Source organism: Bubalus kerabau, chromosome 5 (assembly GCF_029407905.1).
Source record: "Bubalus kerabau isolate K-KA32 ecotype Philippines breed swamp buffalo chromosome 5, PCC_UOA_SB_1v2, whole genome shotgun sequence".
Classification (NCBI taxonomy): Eukaryota; Metazoa; Chordata; class Mammalia; order Artiodactyla; family Bovidae; genus Bubalus; species Bubalus kerabau.
In genome coordinates this window covers 83,976,661-83,998,112 of record NC_073628.1, presented here as the reverse complement: position 1 = coordinate 83,998,112, position 21,452 = coordinate 83,976,661, and the positions used below count along the sequence as shown (strand labels likewise).

The 21,452-nt window shown below is 44.4% G+C and overlaps 1 pseudogene; it reads left to right on the top strand.

The window, feature by feature from the left end:
• The first annotated feature begins 1,929 nt into the window (after nucleotides 1-1,929).
• Nucleotides 1,930-20,592, top strand: LOC129654263 (isopentenyl-diphosphate Delta-isomerase 1-like; annotated as a pseudogene).
• The last annotated feature ends 860 nt before the right edge of the window (nucleotides 20,593-21,452 follow it).

Genomic DNA, 21,452 nt, shown 5'->3' with positions numbered 1-21,452 from the left:
AATGGTGCCTGAGTGCATGTCAGTCTCTAGGAAGTGGATGGGAAGGAAGGTGAGGCCCAGCGCACTTTTTTCTGGGCAGTGGGTCCATAGAACCCATCAGATTCTCAGCAGTCCATGAATGCAAGGCCTTCCCAGAACCATAGCTGTGGAGAAACTACACCTCACTCAGCTGCTCTGACATTCTGTGGTATTCCTGAAGAAAGATACAGACCATCATAGAAATAGAAACAGTTGTCCGGGATGGCAGTTATTTCGTGCTCATCTTGGACTTCCCTGGTAGCTCAGATGGTAAAGACTCAGCTTGCAATGCAGGAGATCTAGGTTTAATCCCTGGGGTGGGAAGATACCCTCGAGGAGGGCACAGCAACCCATTTCTGTATTCTTACCTAGAGAATGGACAGGGGAGCCTGGCGGGCTACAGTCCATGGGGTTGCAAAGAGTCACACATGACGGAGCAACTAAGCACAGCACAGTGCTCATCTCAGACAAAGTCAGGCTTCGCTGACACTGTCGAGGTCATGGTCAGCAACCCACGGGAACGCCAAGCTCTTCTTTTCCTCTTTAGCTTTATTTTTTGCTGTGAACCCCAGGGTCCTTGCCCAGAAGACGATCATGCTCTGTTCGTCTGGAGCTGAACTCCATCTGAGTCGGCGCTGGATTCCAATTGGACTGGTGGTGATTCCATTCCTGCTCAGGTCGGGGCAGCCACTGTGGTGCCCAGGACACCAGGAAACAGCTCCAAGTGGCTGGGCCAATCTGAGAGCTTGCTGCATTGGGTTAGTGACTCCCTAGGGACAAGGGCCAGTGGGTCACAGGCACTGAGAGCTTCCGCTCCCTTGAACCTGGTGAGCTGCAGCCTGGTCGTCTTGGTGACCACCCCCCACTAACCCTGGTGCAGGGGATCCCTTCTCCTGGAAAGCCCTGATTTACGGCAACAACTGTGGAAACACACCTAACACCCCTGCCAAACAAAACACATCTATATTATGTTGAACAAGCACAACTTGTGATCGAAACCATTTACAGTAAGTCTGTATACAAATAAGTTCTGTTCCAGGAATGCGTTCATAAGTTTAATTTGTTTGTAAGTCAGAGTTAGCCTAGGTACCCAACTAACACAATCAGTTATATAGTACTGTAGTATGTTTTAGTCACTCAGTCGGGTCCAACTTTTTGTGACCCCATGAACTGTAACTCACCAGGCTCTTCTGTCCATGGGATTCTCCAGACAAGGATACTGGAATGTGTTGCCATTCCCTTCTCCAGGGGATCTTCCTGATCCAGGAATTAAACCCAGGTCTCCTGCATTGCAAGCAAATTGTATACTGTCTGAGCCACTGGATAGCCACTGTAATATAATAGGTTTATAATACTTTTCTGAAAAGTAATACATAAAAAGCAAAAAAAAAACAGTTTTAATCTTATAGTACTCTGAGATCAAGGAGATTAAACTAGTGAATCCTAAAGGAAATCAACCCTGAATAGTCATTGGAAAGACAGATGCTGAAGCTGAAGCTCCAATACGTTGGCTCCCTGATGTGAAGAGCCAACTCATTAGAAAAGCCCCTGATACTGGGAAAGATTGAAGGCAGGAGGAGAAGGGGACAACAGAGGGTGAGATGGTTGGATGGCATCACCGACTCAATGGACAGGAGTTTTGAGCAAGCTCTGGGAAGTGGTGATGGACAGGGAAGCCTAGAGTGCTGCAGTCCGTGGGGTCACAAAGAGTCGGACACGACTGAGCGACTGAACAAGAACAGTAGTGCCCTGAAAAGTGCAGTAGTACGGTACAACAGTTGGCATACAGGGAACGGCATCCAGTGAACAGGCAAGAAGAGTTACTGACTGGGGGAGGGAGAGGAGGTGGGAGCCAGAAGAGCAGAAGGATCATCGGCAGTAGAAGACGGAGGGCAAGCTGCAATTTCACCCATGCCTGATGTTGATGAAACACTTGTTCACGTCTTTGAAATTTTGAAACTTGAAGGTTTGTATGCAGGGGACTTACTGTATTTTTCTCCCACCACCCTTATAAAATTGTTCAGTGAAGGAACCTTTCTGCTGCCACTGGGAAAAAAACTCGGCAGGCAGGCCCTTGACTTCCCTTCTATAAAAGCAGACAGTCTTTTACACTCCATGGTAACTCTAAAATTCAACCATTTCAACTCAGGACAATCCAAGATGACAATCAAATCTCCAGACTTGGTTTTAACATTACCATTTCTCCCTCCTTTGGCTCCACTGGGCCGGCTTCAGGCTGGAGGCTGAGATGGGAAAGGGACACAGTGGTTCTCTGTCAGGCACTCCTCTTCCTGTCTGAGTTTCTGGCCAGTTTCAGGGTCCCAGAGACGAGAAGGAAGGGAAGCAAAGGCTGGAGGCTGGGTCAGGTTCCCCCTGCACAGGCACCTGGCTGATCTGTCTCTGGCAGCTACATGACAGACTTTCTTAGGGTGCTTTCGTCAGGGAGCATTCACCAGGGAGTGCATCCTAGGCCCCTTGAACCTGGCAGGTGTGTCTATTGTGGTTTCGTGGGGCAGGTCTTAAAATCAGACATTTGCCTCCAGCTTTCTCCTGCTGCCAGGCTCCCCCCAAAACACAGGCAGCTCCACTGGACAGGCCACGAGAGGACCTCTCACTGTACTCCCCCTGGTCACCCCTGCGCCCCCCAACTCCCACCCTGACTCTCTAGAAGCTTGGCCAGTCCCAGCACAGTGACCCTCTCCAACCTCACCTCTCCAACCTCTCCTGCAAAGCACTCGATCTGTTCTGTATTCCCTGGTGGGAGACAGACTCTAGTCCAGCATGCCCCAGGCTGAGGGCTTCCAGACAAACCTTCCAAAAAAGTCACCCACTTCCCCTTCCTGGGGGAGAAAGATGGGCTCTCAGTACAGCTTTTTATAAGATGCTCCCCTACTACATACTGACTTCCCTTATATCCCCGACCTGATTGAGGGTTCTAAGATTCTTAAAACTCCTCTCAGACTGTTTCCATTCATATCAATTGTATTTCAGAGTCTCCATCAGAACTACAGTCCGAATACCCTTTTGCACACTATTTACAACCAATGTTCTTGCCTGGAGAATCCCAGGGACGGGGGAGCCTGGTGGGCTGCCGTCTATGGGGTCGCACAGAGTCCGACACGGCTGAAGTGACTTAGCAGCAGCAGCAGCAGCAGCAGCAGAGGTAGACATTATTGTCCTTACTCTCCTGATGGGAACTAGGCACAGTGAGGCTAAGTGACTTGTCCAAGGTCCTACAGCTAATGGAGGACTGTTCTCAACACGCCTTTTATTGCCTGCCAAGCCACTCCTGCATGCTTAGTTGTGTCTGGCTCTTTGTGACCCTTTGGACTATAGTCCACCAGGCTCCTCTGTCCATGGGGTTTTCCAGGCAAGAATACTGGAGCTGGTTCCCATTTCCTTCTCCAGGGGATCCTCCCAACCCAGGAATCGAACCTGTGTCTCCTGCATTGAAGCAGATTCTTTACTCACTGAGCCATCTTGGAAGCCCTGGCCACTACACAAATCCTGCTGAATGGGTAGACCACATGACAATCCCCTTCACCTAACCCAAGGCCAGCAACTGATGATCAATATGTTCAATAATCTGTACAAAGAAAAAAAAAGATTACTCCCCCAAGGAATGCTTTGGGGGTGACAGAAAGGTTATATATCTTGATTGTGAGGTCAAAGTCATTGAGTTACACACTTTAAACAGATGCATTATTAAGTTATACCTCACTGAAGTTGATTTTGAAATATCAATCAATTAAATAATAATAATAACCTCTGGCCCCTCAGTGATGAGGGACTAGAGCTGAGACGTCATTATGCAGATGTGGAGCCGGGGACCAACTTGGACTCTGCATGAAGAGCTAGTGGAGGTCATCAAAGGGAAGGGAGGTGCCCAGCAGAGTTCCAGAGAAGTCACTCGGCTCCCCCATCAAGGGGAAGAGAAGACTTTAGCTCCTGACTTTCTACTTCCCTCTTCCTTCTGTTTCCTTCCTTTGGACTCTCAAGGCCTCTGTAGCTTTATCGTAAGGCTTTTAAACTTGAGCCAGACCAAGTGGACGGCTGATCTCCACCCCAGCGTGTGCAGCAAAGGGACCCCAGTGCAGGCTCTTGGGCCCGGAGTCCCTGTCTGAGTTCCCAACTGTCATGTTTCTGCTGGGCTGGCCCTCTCCTGGGGACTGCATACTCATCCAGGTACCCTGACATCTGATGAGCTCGCCCTCACATCCCCACAGAGTGCCTACAGGGCCTCTCTGGGAAAAGGGCCGATGAACAGGAAAATGTATGATGGCTATCTGAGGCCAGACCCAGTCTGCTGTCTGCTGCTGTGGCTCCTGCTTGGAGGAATGAGGCAGGGAGAAGCCATAGAAACTAACCAAGCATGTTAGTCAAAGGGAGCATCTGAGCTCACTTTCTGCATGAGCGGGACAAGAAGGACAGAGCCACGGATGCCTGAAATGAAGAAAGCACTGGTTTGCCCAAACGAAGGAGGTTGGTGTGACTGTCCTGAACCCTTGTAGCTTGAAGGGGAGGGGGCCTGGCATGATGAACCCACAGCCAAAGCCCAGGGCAGGAGAGCATGGTCTCCAGATACACCGCCTGGGCTTCAGTCCTGGCTTTACCAGTTGTGAGACCTTGGACAGGTTACTAAACCTCTCTTTGCCTCATTCCTCATCTGTAGGTGAGGATCACAGCACCTACTCATGCAGTTGTTGTGAAGGCTTGGGACAATTTTTGTTTCTTTAGTTTCCATGAGTTAGAATGTGAAGTACTTAGATCAGTGCCTGATACAGTGTGATTTTGTGGCCACAGCAGCAAAGACCACATGGCCTCAGAAAGTACCTCAACAGTCAATACCAAGCTCTTCTCACCCACCCCCAGCCCAAACATGCCCCTCCTCTCAGCCAGCCCTGTCAATTTCAAACATTTCAACTTGCTTAAAGACTTGAAAGTCTTGCTGAAAGACCTTAAAACACACTTGTTTTTATACCTCACTTGCTTAGCCCACTATCTACGTATATTCATCTCATTAAAGTTGAAATTAGGTTTAAAATGTAGTTAAATTTTTAAAAGTTATATTTAAAATATTTAAAAGTTATATTCGTGAAGCAATTCTATAAGAAAAATTGAAAATATCAGATCAGATCAGATCAGATCAGTCGCTCAGTCTTGTCTGACTCTTTGCGACCCCATGAATCACAGCACGCCAGGCCTCCCTGTCCATCACCAACTCCCGGAGTTCACCCAGACTCACATCCATCGAGTCAGTGATGCCATCCAGCCATCTCATCCTCTGTTGTCCCCTTCTCCTCCTGCCCCCAATCCCTCCCAGCATCAGAGTCTTTTCCAATGAGTCAACTCTTCACGTGAGGTGGCCAAAGTACTGGAGTTTCAGCTTTAACATCATTCCTTCCTTCATGGGAAATAGATGTGGAAACAGTGTCAGACTTTATTTTTCTGGGCTCCAAAATCACTGTAGATGGTGACTGCAGCCATGAAATTAAAAGACGCTTACTCCTTGGAAGGAAAGTTATGACCAATCTAGATAGCATATTCAAAAGCAGAGACATTACTTTGCCAACAAAAGTTCATCTAGTCAAGGCTATGGTTTTTCCTGTGGTCATGTATGGATGTGAGAGTTGGACTGTGAAGAAAGCTGAGCGCCGAAGAATTGATGCTTTTGAACTGTGGTGTTGGAGAAGACTCTTGAGAGTTCCTTGGACTGCAAGGAGATCCAACCAGTCCATTCTGAAGGAGATCAGCCCTGGGATTTCTTTGGAAGGAATGATGCTAAAGCTGAAACTCCAGTACCGGCATAGAAAAAACAAAAAAGATTGAGAAGAAATCCCCCAAATGTAAAAATAGCAGTCTCTATGTGGTAGCCTTGTAGGTACTTTTTATGTTCAGGTTTTTCACATTTTCCCACAATAAGCCTTAACAGTCAGAAAATAAAAATAATCAGCTTCCCCAGTGGCTCAGCAGTAAAGAATCTGCCTGCAATGCAGGAGATCCAAGAGACGTGGATTCAATTCCTGGGTCAGGAAGATCCCCTGGAGAAGGGTATGGCAACCCACTCCAGTATTCTTGCTTGGAGAATCCATGGGCAGAGAAGCCTGGCGGGCTACAGTCCACAGGGTCGCAGAGAGTTGGACACGACTGAAGCAACTAAGCACGCATGCGTTCAATAAAAATAAATCTTTTTTTAATATAGTTGGAAAGTCAATTTTCCTGTCACACTCTCATTATTTCTGCTCTTTACTACAGATAAGCACTGGTCTTTTTGTTTTTTAATTAATTAGTTAATTTGGCTATACCAGGTCTAACCTGGTGGCACTTTCATGGTGCCCTGCAGGATCTTTTAGCTGCGGTATGTGGGATCTAGTTCCCTGACCGGGGATCAGACCTGGGTACCCTGCATTGGCAGCACAGTCTTAACCACTGGGCCACCAGGGAAGTCCCCTTGAAGTCTTTTCTAAGATTTCCCCTTGAGAGACCCTGGGTGCCCTTAGCTGGAAGCAGAAGGCGCTGTGGCAGAGGGGCACAGGCACTGCTGGGTGACTTTCTGGAGCCCCCCTCCAAAGCCACCTCCTCAGGCACCTTAGCTGGGGCTGTTTATCTCTAAGACGCTCCTGCCTTCAATTCCAGAACACAGGCCTGCAAGACTGCTGCTGGCCTTGGTTTCTGAGAAAACTTTTTCCAGGCTTCACCTCTGCTGCTGCTGCTGCTAAGTCACTTCAGTCGTGTCCAACTCTGTGGCAAGAGTACTGGAGTGGGTTGCCATTGCCTTCTCTCTTCATCTCTGGGTGGGTTATAACCACCCACTGGTAGAGTCAAAGGGGCACTCATTTTTCTGCACTTCCAGGGACTGACCATATTTTCTGACTGGGAAGTTGGGTTTTACTGAGGAAAAGGTCCACTTGGTCAAGGTGGACTCCAAGGGGAGGGTGAGCTCTGCCGACTGGTTAAGGATAAGGGAGTGAGGAACTGTGGAGCGGAGGGAAGACAGTGGTAAGCTTCTGGAACCTCAGGAACTTCTCCACATGGGTCCTGACTGTTAGCAGCCGCCTGCTCCCTAGTGATTAGCAGGAAAACTCTTGAAATGGAAATGGATTAATGTGCTTGCCTTTGATAGCAGCAAGAAAGAGGGAAGCAGGGAGTTCTGGGAGGCCCTCCTCAGCACTCCAAAGAGTAGAAGGGTGAAGGGCGGGTCAAGGCCTCCTGCAGAGGGGGGAACATTTCTGGGAGGATGGTCCTGATACAGGGGACTCTGGGCTGAGCAGCGCGAAGTCCAGTGTGGAGCCCCCAGCAAAACTCACCTTCACATTATAAACCCCACATCCTAAGTGAAGCTCAGGAAGCTTGATTTAAAACCCACGTAGAGACTTCCCTTGGAGAAGGCAATGGCACCCCACTCCAGTACTCTTGCCTGGAAAATCCCATGGACGGAGGAGCCTGGTGGGCTGCAGTCCATGGGGTCGCTAAGAGTCAGACGCGACTGAGCGACTTCACTTTCACTTTTCACTTTCATGCATTGGAGAAGGAAATGGCAACCCACTCCAGTGTTCTTGCCTGGAGAATCCCAGGGACGGGGGAGCCTGGTGAGCTGCCATCTATGGGGTCACACAGAGTCAGACACGACTGAAGCGACTTAGCAGCAGCAGCAGCAGCAGCAGCAGAGACTTCCCTGGTGGTCCAGCAAGACTCTGCACTTCCACTGCAGGTGGACGCTGGTTCCATCTGTGGTTGGGGAGTTAAGATTCCATATGCAGCAAGGCCCAGCCAAAAGAATAAAAAAAATAAAACCCAGATAAATATTAATAGTAACTTGTTGAATTTTTAGAGGTCAAAGACACTTCTTCATAGTATGTCATCTTTTAAGTTTGTCTACAACGTCTTCATTGCTTATTTGAAGATGTAAATAGACAATTTACTTACTTACTTACTTTATTCATTTAACCAACACTTAGCTATAGTATTTGCCTGGTTCTGTTCTCAGTCCTTCAGAAAAAGATCAACACATTGAAACTACTGTATTTTATCTTAAAACTAGAAAATAATTAATTTAAAAATCTCACTCCATATTTTTTTGTAATTTTTAAGAGAAAAAAATAAATATTCTTTTTGCCTGGCTTTAACACAAAATTCAAGGCCATAGGTCCTTTCAACTAGATTGACGGAGTCTCTTTGTAGTTGTCATTTCTCTATTTTAGGCATGAAACTCGGCCAATCTATTAGTCATCCTACAGATTTCAGGAAGTATATGAAACAGTGAGGACCTCCCCCGTTAGGCCTCTATGTGTCCAGTTAACCTGCCAGGCCCTACTGTGCTTGGTAATGAATGGTGCCCCACCATTCAGTTGGGGAGCAGAGGTTGAGCCCCCATGACAGAGACACACAGAGGTTTAACTTCCTGTGGACAAGAGATTAACAGGTGTTATCTGATGCCTGAGGAGTGGGCTCCTTGTCCATTTTCCACCGTGCCTTCATGCCACAAACGATGTCCACTTCTATCCCAAGAAGCCTGTGAAGGAACGACCCCTCCCACAGATGCGGTTTTGCAAGTACCTCCCATTAAAAATCAGATCTCTGAGGAAACCACAGGGCCTGAGTCTGACTGTTCTTGTCACAGGCTCTGTTTGTTCCAAAGGTGATCAAAGAAGCAGCAAGAAGCAAAGCTGGCAGCATTTCCAGGCCAGGAAAAACACCTGGACCCTGTTTTTAAAACCCTTTGCTCCATTGATAATTTGCCCCAAGGTGCTCAGCTGAGATATTTCAAGGGCAGATAGCCAAGTGTATTAGAGCTTTTCCCCTTTCATCTATCAAAGCACTGGATTGAGAAAGTCATTTTATATCCAGAAAACTATATGCCTCTCTGTTCTGAAAGCAGAAAATTATTACCAAAAAATTATTTTGTAGAAAATCTTTTAAAAATCTAAGTAAAAAAATATATCCTGTTCTGTTCCAAGAAACACTCTTGGAATGACTATGTTGGAAGTTGCTTTATTTAATGGAAAGCAAATAAATTTATGGGCTGAAATTAAATAGGTCATCAGGAAATCAGTGAATGGATCTGAATGCATCACTTAACCTGCTGTCCTTCATTTTCTCTGATAGACGATGAGAGCTACCTTTACTTGCAAAATTAATAGTCCTAGTTGGTTTTGGGAGGCTTTGTTTGTTTTTTAGTTTTTGGCCCAGCCTAACAGCATGTGGGATCTTAGTTCCCGGACCAGGGATCGAACTGGCACCCCCTGCAGGGGAGGCAGAATCCTAACCGCTAGACCCTCAGGAAGTTCTAGTCCTACTTGTTTTATCTCATGGTGAGGGAGGTCTTGAAATCCCAGCCAATCTTTCTCTTAAAATGTAGTCTCAACTCTCCAATCTGCAAATGACAGTGGCTCAGTACTTCTGTTCTGCTTTAGAATGAAATTGAATGATATCACATTTAGAATGAAATAGAATGTAAGACAGTAAATTACAAGGACTTTGGATTAAAAACCCAGAAGGAGATAAGAAAAGGGATAATGTAAAAACAGGGGCTTGAACTATAACAGGGGGTAGAATATTGAGGGTTTTTTTGTTTTTTTTTTCTTGTTTTGTTTTGTTGTTTTGCCAGTTTTTACCTGTCCTTGCCAATTTCCTGACCATGGGTTGTTAGATTTTTATCTGTTGGAGGTCAAGGGAACCTGAGAGGAATCTGTGAACCCTCAAATTTGACAGGTTAAAATGTTGTTGTATGAGGGTGTGTTGATTCTAAGATACGCCCACAAATTCTTTGATAATTCTCCCCTCCAACAAGAAAAGTTGATTCCTCTCCCCTTCCTCGTGTGCTTATTTGGTGACTTGCTCCCAGAAACTCAGTCATCAAGGCACTGCCTGCAGGCCGTCCTTGCTTTCTCTTTCAGCTCACCTGGGGAAAGCCAGCCACCACCTTGTGAGGACGCCGGCAGCCCTCACCAGCCACATGAGTGAGCCACCTCAGAAGGGGGTCCGCCCGACCCAGTCCAGCCTGTGGACCAGGGTTTCTCAGCTTCAGCACTCTTGCCATTTGGGGCTGGATCATTTTTGTGTGTTGAGCTCTCTAGTGCGCTGAGGGAGGTTTAACAACATCTCTGACCTCCACTCCCTAGATGCCGATAGCACACACACCACACTCTTGGTGATAATCAAATATGTCTTCAGACATTGTCAAATGTCCCCTGAGGGGCAAAGTCACCCTCAGCTGACAGCCACTGTGTTAGATGACTGCAGCCCTGGTCGACTTCTGAACTTGAACCTCATGAACCAGAATCTCCCAGCTAAACTGCTTCTGAATCCCTGACCCAGAAAAACTGTGAGCTAATAAGCTACTAAGTTCTCAGGGGTGATTTATTATGCAGCCATAAGTAATCAGTTCAGTGGGCATGTGAATTTTCAGAGGGAAACAAAGGTCTTTCCCTTTCTTCGGGCTCCTGGGGGCACCTGACCCTAAAAGGTTTAAGAACCCTGGATCTTGTCCAGCCTCCTAACCTATGTAAAAATCCTTTCCACAACATCCTTGGGTATAGGTCAAACATACACTACTTGGACTTCCAGTATTCCTACTTCATAACATCATTCAGTTCATTTTTTTTCTCAACAGTGACTTGTACTGAGCCAAAATCTACTGCCTGATTTCCTGCCTGTGTGGCTGGTGACCTGTGTATTTTCATTTGTCCTTCCCAGCTCCTCAATCCCCATCAAACTTAGCTTTCCTCTGCCCTTTCTTCTGTTTTTTTTTTTAAGACCCCTGTTACCTAGTAAAATGTTTCTTGCTACTGAAAATATCAGCTCCAAAAGATAGTACATATTCTGTGTAGCATTTGTGGAATAAGAATGCCAGGCAAGGGGCTTCCCTGGTGGCTCAGTGGTAAAGAATCCACCTGCCAATGCAGGAGACAGGGGCTTGTTCCCTGGTTTGGGAGGATCCCACGTGCTGAGGAACAAATAGATCCATGCTCCACAACTATTGAGCCCGTGCTCTAGAGCCCAGGAGCCACAACTACTGAGCCCACGTGCCACAACTACTGAGCCCGCTCACGCTACAGCCCGTGCTCTGCAACAAGAGAAGCCCCTGCAAGGAGAAACCATGCACCACGACAAAGAGTAGCCTCAACTCATCGCAACTAGAGAAAGCCTGCTTCCAGCAGTGAAGACCCAATACAACCAAAAATAATAGATAAATGAAGAAAGAAGTAGAAGAGGGGGTGCCTTGCCCTGGGTATTCTGAGTCTGGATGCCTAGATGTGCCGTAACCATCAATCACCACGAGAGGAGCTCTCTCAAGGAAAAGGTGATGTGCTGAGAAAGGCAGAGCAAGAAGAGAGAAGGACCCAGGCCCTGCTAATCTCCCCAAATTGCACACCCACCAGCCCGAGGCTGCCCTCCTCCAGCAGTCTCGTTACCTGAGAGAGTACTACTTTATTGTTTAAAGTCACTCAATGGCACCCCACTCGAGTACTGTTGCCTGGAAAATCCCATGGATGGAGGAGCCTGGTAGGCTGCAGTCCATGGGGTCGCTAAGAGTCGGACACGACTGAGCGACTTCACTTTCACTTTCCACTTTCATGCATTGGAGAAGGAAATGGCAACCCACTCCAGTGTTCTTGCCTGGAGAATCCCATGGACGGAGAAGCCTGGTAGGCTGCAGTCCATGGGGTCGCACAGGGTCGGACACGACTGAAGCGACTTAGCAGCAGTGAGGGTAGTCCGGAGAAGGCAATGGCAACCCACTCCAGTACTCTTGCCTGGAAAATCCCATGGACGGAGGAGCCTGGAAAGCTGCAGCAGTCCATGGGGTTGCTGAGGGTCGGACACGACTGAGCGACTTCACTTTCGCTTTTCACTTTCATGCATTGCAGAAGGAAATGGCAACCCACCCCAGTGCTCTTGCCTGGAGAATCCCAGGGACGGGGGAGCCTGGTGGGCTGCCGTCTATGGGGTCGCACAGAGTCGGACACGACTGAAGCGACTTAGCAGCAGCAGTGAGGTTAGTCTGTTACTTGCAAAGATCCTAACTGATACAATTAAGAATTCTCAATATATAAAGGACTCACTACATAAAGGCCACCTGATGCGAAGAGCCAGCTCATTGGAAAAGACCCTGAGGCTGGGAAAGACTGAAGGCAGGAGAAGGGGGCGACAGAGGATGGGGTGGCTGGATGGTATCACCGACTCAACGGACACGAGGTTGAGCAAACTCCTGGAGACAGCGAAGGACAGAGAAGCCCAGCGTGCTTCTGTTCATGGAGTCACAAAGAGTTGGACACAACTTAGCAACTGAAAACAACACAAAGGACTTTAAAAAGATATTCCTCATGAGGGAAAGCTCAGGAGTGGGAAGTGTGTGTGTGCGCTTGCATGTGTGTTTGCCCCAAGGGAACAGCAACATCTAAGGAACAAATGAAACAGAACAGGAAGGCAGAGGAAGATAGGGGGACAAGAAGCCAAGAGCTAAATATAGACAAAAACCCAAATATATCGTTCAAGAGGAGATTATGTTTAGAAGAGGAATTAGAATGATACAGGGAGAAATTAAGAGGAGGTGCTGAATAACTTTGGGAATTTTAAAATGCTGATGATTAATGGAAAGGCAATATAGTTTTCAAACACAGAGGCCCAGGGAAAGGACGAGAATTAAAGGACTAAGGTAGTAGGAGAAAGCACCAGTTCTAGGACCAGGTGAGAGGAAGCAAATGCAAAAATACCTATTAGATACTCATTCTGTGTTTGCTCATGCAGGTGACACAATAAATCCAAGAACAGTTGAAGCCAAAGTACAAGATTTTCTCTCAAAAAAGCAATGGAGAACATTCTATCCTGCACATAAGATGCACACAATAAATATTGCTTGAATCAATTAGGAACAATATTTGATCAAGAAGCCAATTGTTGGGTTAAGGTTATTGTGTCTTTGGAACACAGGGAAAGGAAAATTAGCAGAGTGGCTAGAGTGATTCTGGAAGGGACCATGGGATATATGAACTGGGTCTTAAAATTTATAGAGAATTTATTTGGGCATGGAAAAATGTGTAGAGAATTAATGATATTGTGGTGGGTCATTAAATTCTTAGTCATAGTTGCCTGGCAGTTGCTGCAGTCTAAATAAGTCCTATTATTATGATCCAGAGACAAGCATGTTATCAATGCAGTAGAATTGAATGTGTGACTAATTGTTTTTAATTTAAAAAGTAAAAAGGATTTCATTCAAACAGAAAAATGTATGAAAAAACTTGAGTGACTAATATAATCTTTGTGCCACTCTTTTCAATGTTAGCAATTCTTACATTTTTTAATTAATAAACAGGTACCACAAAGAAGCTTAACTGAAAGAGAGTCTTTGTTAAGCTTGGTGCTTATGTCACTAAGAAATTGAAGCTGTCAGTCACCCTGAAGTGAGGAGCGTAAGCTGCCTGACTGCTTCTTGCTAGTCACGTGATGATGAAAAGTTTTTTAAACTCTAGGAACATCAGTAAAATAAAGATAATAGTAGTGCTTCTCTCGATAGATTGTGAGAATTAACTGAGAAAAATGAAGGTAGTGATAATTAATGAGGTGGCTCAGACGGTAAAGCGTCTGCCTGCAATGCAGGAGACCAGAGTTCAGTTCCTGGGTCAGGAAGATCCCCTGGAGAAAGAAATGGCAATCCACTCCAGCACTCTTGCCTGGAAAATCCCATGGACAAAGGAGCCTGATAGGCTACAGTCCATGGGGTCACAAAGAGTCGGACACGACTGAGCAACTTCACTTTCACTTTTCACATACTAAGTATTCTTAAATAAGAGCTAAAAAGCTCAATGAAAACTAAGATCATGGCATCCGGTCCCATCACTTCCTGGGAAATAGATGGGGAAACAGTGGAAACAGTGTCAGACTTTATTTTGCTGGGCTCCAAAATCACTGTAGATGGTGACTGCAGCCATGAAATTAAAAGACACTTACTCCTTGGAAGGAAAGTTATGACCAACCTAGATAGCATATTCAAAAGCAGAGACATTACTTTGCCAACAAAAGTTCATCTAGTCAAGGCTATGGTTTTTCCTGTGGTCATGTATGGATGTGAGAGTTGGACTGTGAAGAAAGCTGAGCACCAAAGAATTGATGCTTTTGAACTGTGGTGTTGGAGAAGACTCTTGAGAGTCCCTTGGACTGCAAGGAGATCCAACCAGTCCATTCTGAAGGAGATCAGCCCTGGGATTTCTTTGGAAGGACTGATGCTAAAGCTGAAACTCCAGTACTTTAGCCACCTCATGCAAAGAGCTGACTCATTGGAAAAGACTCTGATGCTGGGAGGGATTGGGGGCAGGAGGAGAAGGGGGTGACAGAGGATGAGATGGCTGGATGGCATCACTGACTCAATGGACATAAGTCTGAGTGAATTCCAGGAGTTGGTGATGGACAGGGAGGCCTGCCGTGCTAGGATTCATGGGGTCGAAAAGAGTCAGACACGACTGAGCAACCGATCTGATCTGAAGTCATTATATAGGACTTCCCTGGTGGCTCAGACTATAAGGAATCTGCCTTTGGTGCAGGAGACCTGGGTTTAATCCCTGGGTCAGGAAGATCCCCTGGAGAAAGGAATGGCTACCCTTATTATATAAAATTTTTATAAAGTAAAAAATTATTATATAAATGCATAATAACAATTATCACAGGCATGCAAAACAGTCTAAGGCCTAAAACCAAGTGGGCCAGAAAAAAGAAAAAAGTAATGACCAATAATTATGAAATAATCACCAAATAACCAAAGTTACCTACTATTGACATTTTGGTATATTCCCTTCCAGTCTTTTCTCTAATATAAAATGTTTTGGTTGTAACCATACTACATGTACAATTTTGAATCCTACTTTTCTTTAAAATTTACCACCTTCAAATCAATGATATATTTCTAAATCTGTCCGTGTACAGTCTTCTGAGCTCTTTGTTATTTATAATGTTTTTGAATTTGCAGAAAAGCTGTTTTTGAATTTGCAGAAAAACCTTCGTTACTGGGGTCTCTGAAGTATCAGTCTGCCTTGGGCAGTGATGCTCTTCACACTGTTCTGTGATTCTTGGGGGCAGTGGGCGCCGTCTGATTCAACTTTGTTCTCTTAGCTCTAAGCAGGTAAGTGCCTGACATCAGGGCAGGACTGAGGATACTTTGGCTGAATGAATGAATGAGTAAATGAGTTAACAGGGATGCAGGTTGCTTGAAGTTTATTTAAAGACTGAGGAGATCATTTTAAGGTCAACCAGCTTTATTTGATTTGAATACTCTCTCATGCACATGTGGCAAAACAGTATCATGTCTAGATTCAGTTCAGTTCAGTTCAGTCACTCAGTCGTGTCCGACTCTTTGCAACCCCATGAACCGCAGCATGCCAGGCCTCCCTGTCCACCACCAACTCCCGAAGTCCACCCAAACCCGTGTCCATCGAGTCGATGATGCTATCCAACCATCTCATCCTCTTTTGCCCTCTTCTCCTCCTGCCCTCAATCTTTCCCAGCATCAGGGTCTTTTCCAATGAGTCAGCTCTTCTCATCAGGTGGCCAAAGTATTGGAGTTTCAGCTTCAGCATCAGTCCTTCCAATGAACACCCAGGACTGATCTCTTCCTCTAGGATGAATTGGTTGGATCTCCTTGCAGTCCAAGGGACTCTCAAGAGTCTTCTCCAGCACCATCAATTCTTCGGCACTCAGCTTTCTTTATAGTCCAACTCTCATATCCATACATGACCACTGGAAAAACCATAGCCTTGACTAGACGGACCTTTGTTGGCAAAGTAATGTCTCTGCTTTTGAATATGCTGTCTAGGTTGGTCATAACTTTCCTTCCAAGGAGCAAGCGTCTTTTAATTTCATTGCTGCAATCACCATCTACAGTGATTTTGGAGCCCAGAAAAATAAAGTTAGCCACTGTTTCCACTGTTTCCCCATCTATCTGCCATGAAGTGATAGGACCGGATGCCATGATCTTAGTTTTCTGAATGTTGAGCTTTAAGCCAACTTTTTCACTCTCCTCTTTCACTTTCATCAAGAGGCTCTTTAGTTCTTCACTTTCTGCCACAGAGATTATGACTCTTATTTTTTACACAACCTTAGGTTTTTTCCCAAAAATGGACATTTGGGGTGCAATGCAGAAGTATACTAAAGATCCAAAAATCTCAATGAACCTGAAGCAGGAAAAAACTCAAATAGCAACATGCCAAAGGACATTATAATCAAATTGCTAAAAACAAGCAATAGAGATCTTAAAAGTAGAGAAGAACAAAGATACGTTACATCTAGAGGACCGAACAGTTTTCATTAGAAACAATACAAGCACCCACCCCCAAAATGTCATCTTTAAAATGCTGAAAGATAAAAAGTTACCAGTCTAATGAAATAAAGATACTTTCAGATAAGCAAAGGGTGAGAGGGTAATTTCCCTCAGAATTGCATTATTAAGAAATGCTTTTAAAAGAGTTCCTCAGTACTCTTGCCTGGAAAATCCCATGGACGGAGGAGCCTGGTGGGCTGCAGTCCATGGGGTCGAAAAGCGTTGGACATGACTGAGCGACTTCACTTTCACTTTTCACTTTCATACATTGGAGAAGGAAATGGCAACCCACTCCAGTGTTCTTGCCTGGAGAATCCCAGGGATGGCAGAGCCTGGTGGGTTGCCATCTATGGGGTCGCACAGAGTCGGACACGACTGAAGCGACTTAGCAGCAGCAGTTCAGTTCAGTTGCTCAGTCGTGTCCAACTCTTTGCCACCCCATGAATCACACCTCCCTGTCCATCACCAACTCCCGGAGTTCACCTAAACTCATGTCCATTGTGTCGGTGATGCCATCCGGCCATCTCATCCTCTGTTGTTCCCTTCTCCTCCTGCCCTCAATCTTTCCCAGAATCAGGGTCTTTTCCAATGAGTCAGCTCTTCGAATCAGGTGGCCAAAGTATTGGAGTTTCAGCCTCAACATCAGTCCTTTCAATTAACACCCAGGACTGATCTCCTTTAGGATGGACTGATTGGATCTCCTTGCAGTCCAAGGGACTCTCAAGAGTCTTTTCCAACACCACAGTTCAAAAGCATCAATTCTAGAATAAATGAATGGAAAAAATGCAAACACCAATCATAAGCAATCTAAACTAATATCAGACAAAGTAAATTCCAGAAGAAGGAGTACTACCAGAGATTTTAAACATTTTTTCATGATGACAAAAAGGACAATCCATCAAGAAGATAAGAATCCTAAGTATGTGTATACTTAGTAAATGAAATTCAAAATAGAGGAAACCAAAAATAAAATGAGAAATCCACAATGACAGTTTCAAATTTCAACAATTCTCTCTGGGCAATTGATAGGTTAAGTAGAGAGAAAATCAATAGGTGCAGCTTTGAACATTATCAATCAACTCAACCTAACTGTTATTTATAGAACATGCCACCTAATGATTGGAAAATACACATTCTTCTCAAGTGCAAATGTGACATTCACCAAGATAGTCTATATCCTGGGCATAAAGCAAGTCTCACATTTAAAAGGACTGGAACAGTGTAGAGTATGTTCTTTGACCATTAAAGAATCAGAATGGCAACAACAAATAAAAAAAAAAAATGACAATATCTTCACCTTCCAGGGTAAGTCTCATCCAATTAGATGTTCATGTGGCCTTTTCTATCTCAGTTCAGTTCAAACAAACTCACTGGTTTGAAGCATTTTCATAGTTGAGACCACCAGGTAGAACTAACCATTCTATTTCTTTTGCCTGCACTGTATTCGGTATGAATGTCTGTATATAAGTATGAATATATGCCATGCAATAAATACAGAGATTATGCTGATATTTTATGTACAGACACACATATGTAATTCTTATTTTGTAGTCAGTCTCATCTTAATCCTTTCATTTTTGATAAAGGACTGACTCTAAAATCAAATTTTAAAAATACGATAAACTACAATGGAATATAATTTGCAAAAATGCTGAGTCAGCATGCTGTACACCAAAAACTAACATAAAAGGTACTTCCCTGGTGGTCCAGTGGCTAAGGCTCCAAGCTCCCAATGCAGGGGCCTTGGGTTCAATCCCTGGTCGGGGAACTCGATCCCACATGCTGCAACTAAAAAAAAGATCCTGCGTGTTGCAAGCCAGACCCATGTAGCCGAATTAAAAAACAAAGGAAAACTAACACAATATTGTAAATCAATGACACTTCTGTTAAAAAAAAAAAAAAAAAAGGAAAGAAATGGAAAGAGCCTTGGGAGCACTGCTAGGGCTCAACCTCTCTCCTCTCTCTGCACCTTTAGTCCACCACTTTCTTTTCTGTGGACTGGCTTTTTCTAGCCGCAGGGCAGAAAACACAGGCAAAGAAAAGGACACATTTGTGCCCTACCGTGTAACCATTTGGCAAGTGACTAAGTCCACGCTTTCCCACCCAATTCCACAATCCTTATAGGAGAGATTCACTGATTCAGTTTCCTATTCTTGAACCAATTACCTGTAGCAAAGTGAGAGAAAGCAAATCTTGGGTAGGAGTTACTTTTGAGCCAATCAGCTGTGACCTGCAAGTCCTAGAGGAAACACATTTCAAGTCCAGCTGTGCTTTCTTGGTTCTTGCTGTCTGACTCAGCCCTGGGACCTTCTGCTGCAGCCAGAGCAAGGATATTTAGGACAGGATAGACATGTGCTAACAGTGCCTGAAACAAATATTGACAATTCTGATGAGCAATGATTTCCATTTCTGGCAGTGATGTGTATTCTTATCCATGAAAACGACAACAAAATTAGACCTAGAATCAAAATGAATTGTGTCTTGGTTGAAAACATTGCGAAAAGACTATTGCATCAAGCCTTAAGCGTCATCTTATTCAACACAGAAAATCAACTCCTGATACAGCAGAGATCAGATGCTAAAATTTCCTTTCCATTTTGTTTTACCAGCACTTGCAGTTATCCATTAAGTCATAAAGGGGAACTTGAAGAAAATAAGGCAACTGAAATACGAAGGACAGCACAGAGGCCTTTAAAAGCTGAATTAGTGATTTCCATGGCACAGGTTTCCCCAGACGATACTAACTTTTTAAATTTTATTTATTTTTGACTGCATCTGGTCTTAGTTGCAGCAGCGGGATCTTTTTCATTGCAGCACATGGGCTTCCCTCTAGTTTGTGACTCGTGGGCTTAGTAGTTGAAGCATGTAGACTTAGTTCCCCTGAGGCATGTGGGATCTTAGTTCCCAGACCAGGGGTCAAACCTGAGTCCCCTGCATCAGAAGGCAGATTCTTAATGACTGGACCACTAGAGAAGTCCTTTTTTAAAAACTTTATTGGGATATAGTTGATTTACAATATTGGGTTAGTTTCTACTGTGCAGCAAGTGAATCAGTTATACATATACATATATCCACCCTTTTTTAGATTCTTTTCCCATATAGGCCGCTACAAAGTGTTGAGAAGAGTTCCATGTACTATACAGTAGGTTCTTATTATTTATTTTGGTTATCTATTTTACATATATTAGTGTGTATATGTCAAACCCAATCATCCAATTTATCCCTCCCCCACACCCTCTGGTAACCAGAAGTTTATTTTCTACATCTGTAACTGTATTTCTGTTTTATAAATAAGTTCATTTGTAGTTTTCTTATTAGATTCTACATATAAGCAATATCGTATGGTATTGTCTTTGTCTGACTTACTTCACTCAGTAGAACAATCTTTAGGTCCGTCCATGTTGATGCAAATAACATGATGTCATTTTTTGATGGCTGAATAATATTCCATTGTGTATATGTACCACATCTTTATCCATTCCTCTGTTGCTTGACATTCAGGTTGTTTCTACATCTTGTCAATTGTAAATAGTGCTGTCATGAATATTGGTGTGCATTATTCTTTTGGGTAGTGTTTTTCTCTGGATATACTCCCAGGAGTGGGTTGCTGAGTCATATGGTAACTCTATTTTCAGTTTTTTAAGGAACCTCCGTAGCAACTACACCAGTTTACATTTCTACCAACAGTGTAGGAGGGTTCCCTTTTCTCCATACCCTCTTCAGCGTTTACTGTGTAGATTTTTTTTTTGACAACGGACATTCTGATTGGTTGTGAGATGATACCTCATTGTAGTTTTGATGTGCATTTCTGTAATAATTAGTGATGTTGAGCATCTTTTCATGTGCTTTTTAACCATCCGTGTGTTTTCTTTGGAGAAATATCTATTTAGATCTTGCATCCATTTTTTTTATTGGATTGTTCATTTTTTCAATATTGAGCTGCATTATCCATTGGTATGTTTTGGAGATTAACCCCTTGTTGTTGTCGTTGCTTCATTTGCAAATATTTTCTCCCATTCTGAGGGTTGAAAGACAATAATTTTTTAATGAGAATTCACTGTAATCCGATGGCGTTTGGGGCGAAATTAGGTGCATTTTGCTTGTGAGGAAGAATGTATTAATAGCTTTGGATTCCAATGCCTGTGAGATTAAGAGCTATTGTTATGTGTCCAAGGGAGAACTAGAAGATTTCTGCAGCCAATGGTGTAATCAAGATAACTTCCAGGTTTAAAATGATCTCACAGATTTTTCTTTTCACATGTTGAGGTAACTTTATTTGAATCAGTTCATTGAACATTAAAAAACATGAATATGAAAGTTCATGAATGATTTTACAAGTACTGAAAAACTGGTCCACAATAAAAGGGACTGATGATGGCCTCAGGCCTGTGACTATGAAACTCAGATGTGTGTTCAATAGTCCTTGAAACATTTAGGTATCCGATTTTCCTCAGTGTACTGTTGCTTGAATAAACAGGTTCCTTTGAGGAATGACTAGGAATCATTGGTGTTCACTAGCCATACGGATCAAGGGTGCTTCCGCCTAAGAACTTGGCCAGCTCTTCCATCAGTGGGTCCCAGATCTGTATGTAATTTGGCTCAGGGTTGGGAAATGAGCAAGGCATCAAGACTTTTTATTAGGGTGACTGCCCTCCTGTTCCGGAGAAGGCAATGGCAACCCACTCCAGTGCACAGAGTCGGACGTGACTGAAGCGACTTAGCAGGAGCAGCAGCACCCCTCCTGTTCCTACTCTTCCAACTTTGTCTTGACTGTAGATATTAAATAATTGCCATCTATTTTGCCCCTGGAGACGCCATATGTTATTAACTATTTCCATTTCCACATGTTTCTGTGGGTCAACTCCCTTGGCTGTCCCTTCAACCATGCCAGTTTTTGTGGTAGAAGCATCCTCCACCCACACTGCTTTCCCATGATTAAGCACTGCCATCTGGCCTCTGTTATTAAAAAAAAAAAATTCTTTTATATTTAGTTTTGGCTACCTCAGGTCTTAGCTGTAGGCTCAGTAGTTGCTCTGTGAGATGTGGGACCTTCGTTCTTCAACCACGGATCGAACCTATGTCCTTGCACTAACAAAGCAGATTCTCAACCCCTGGACCACCAGGG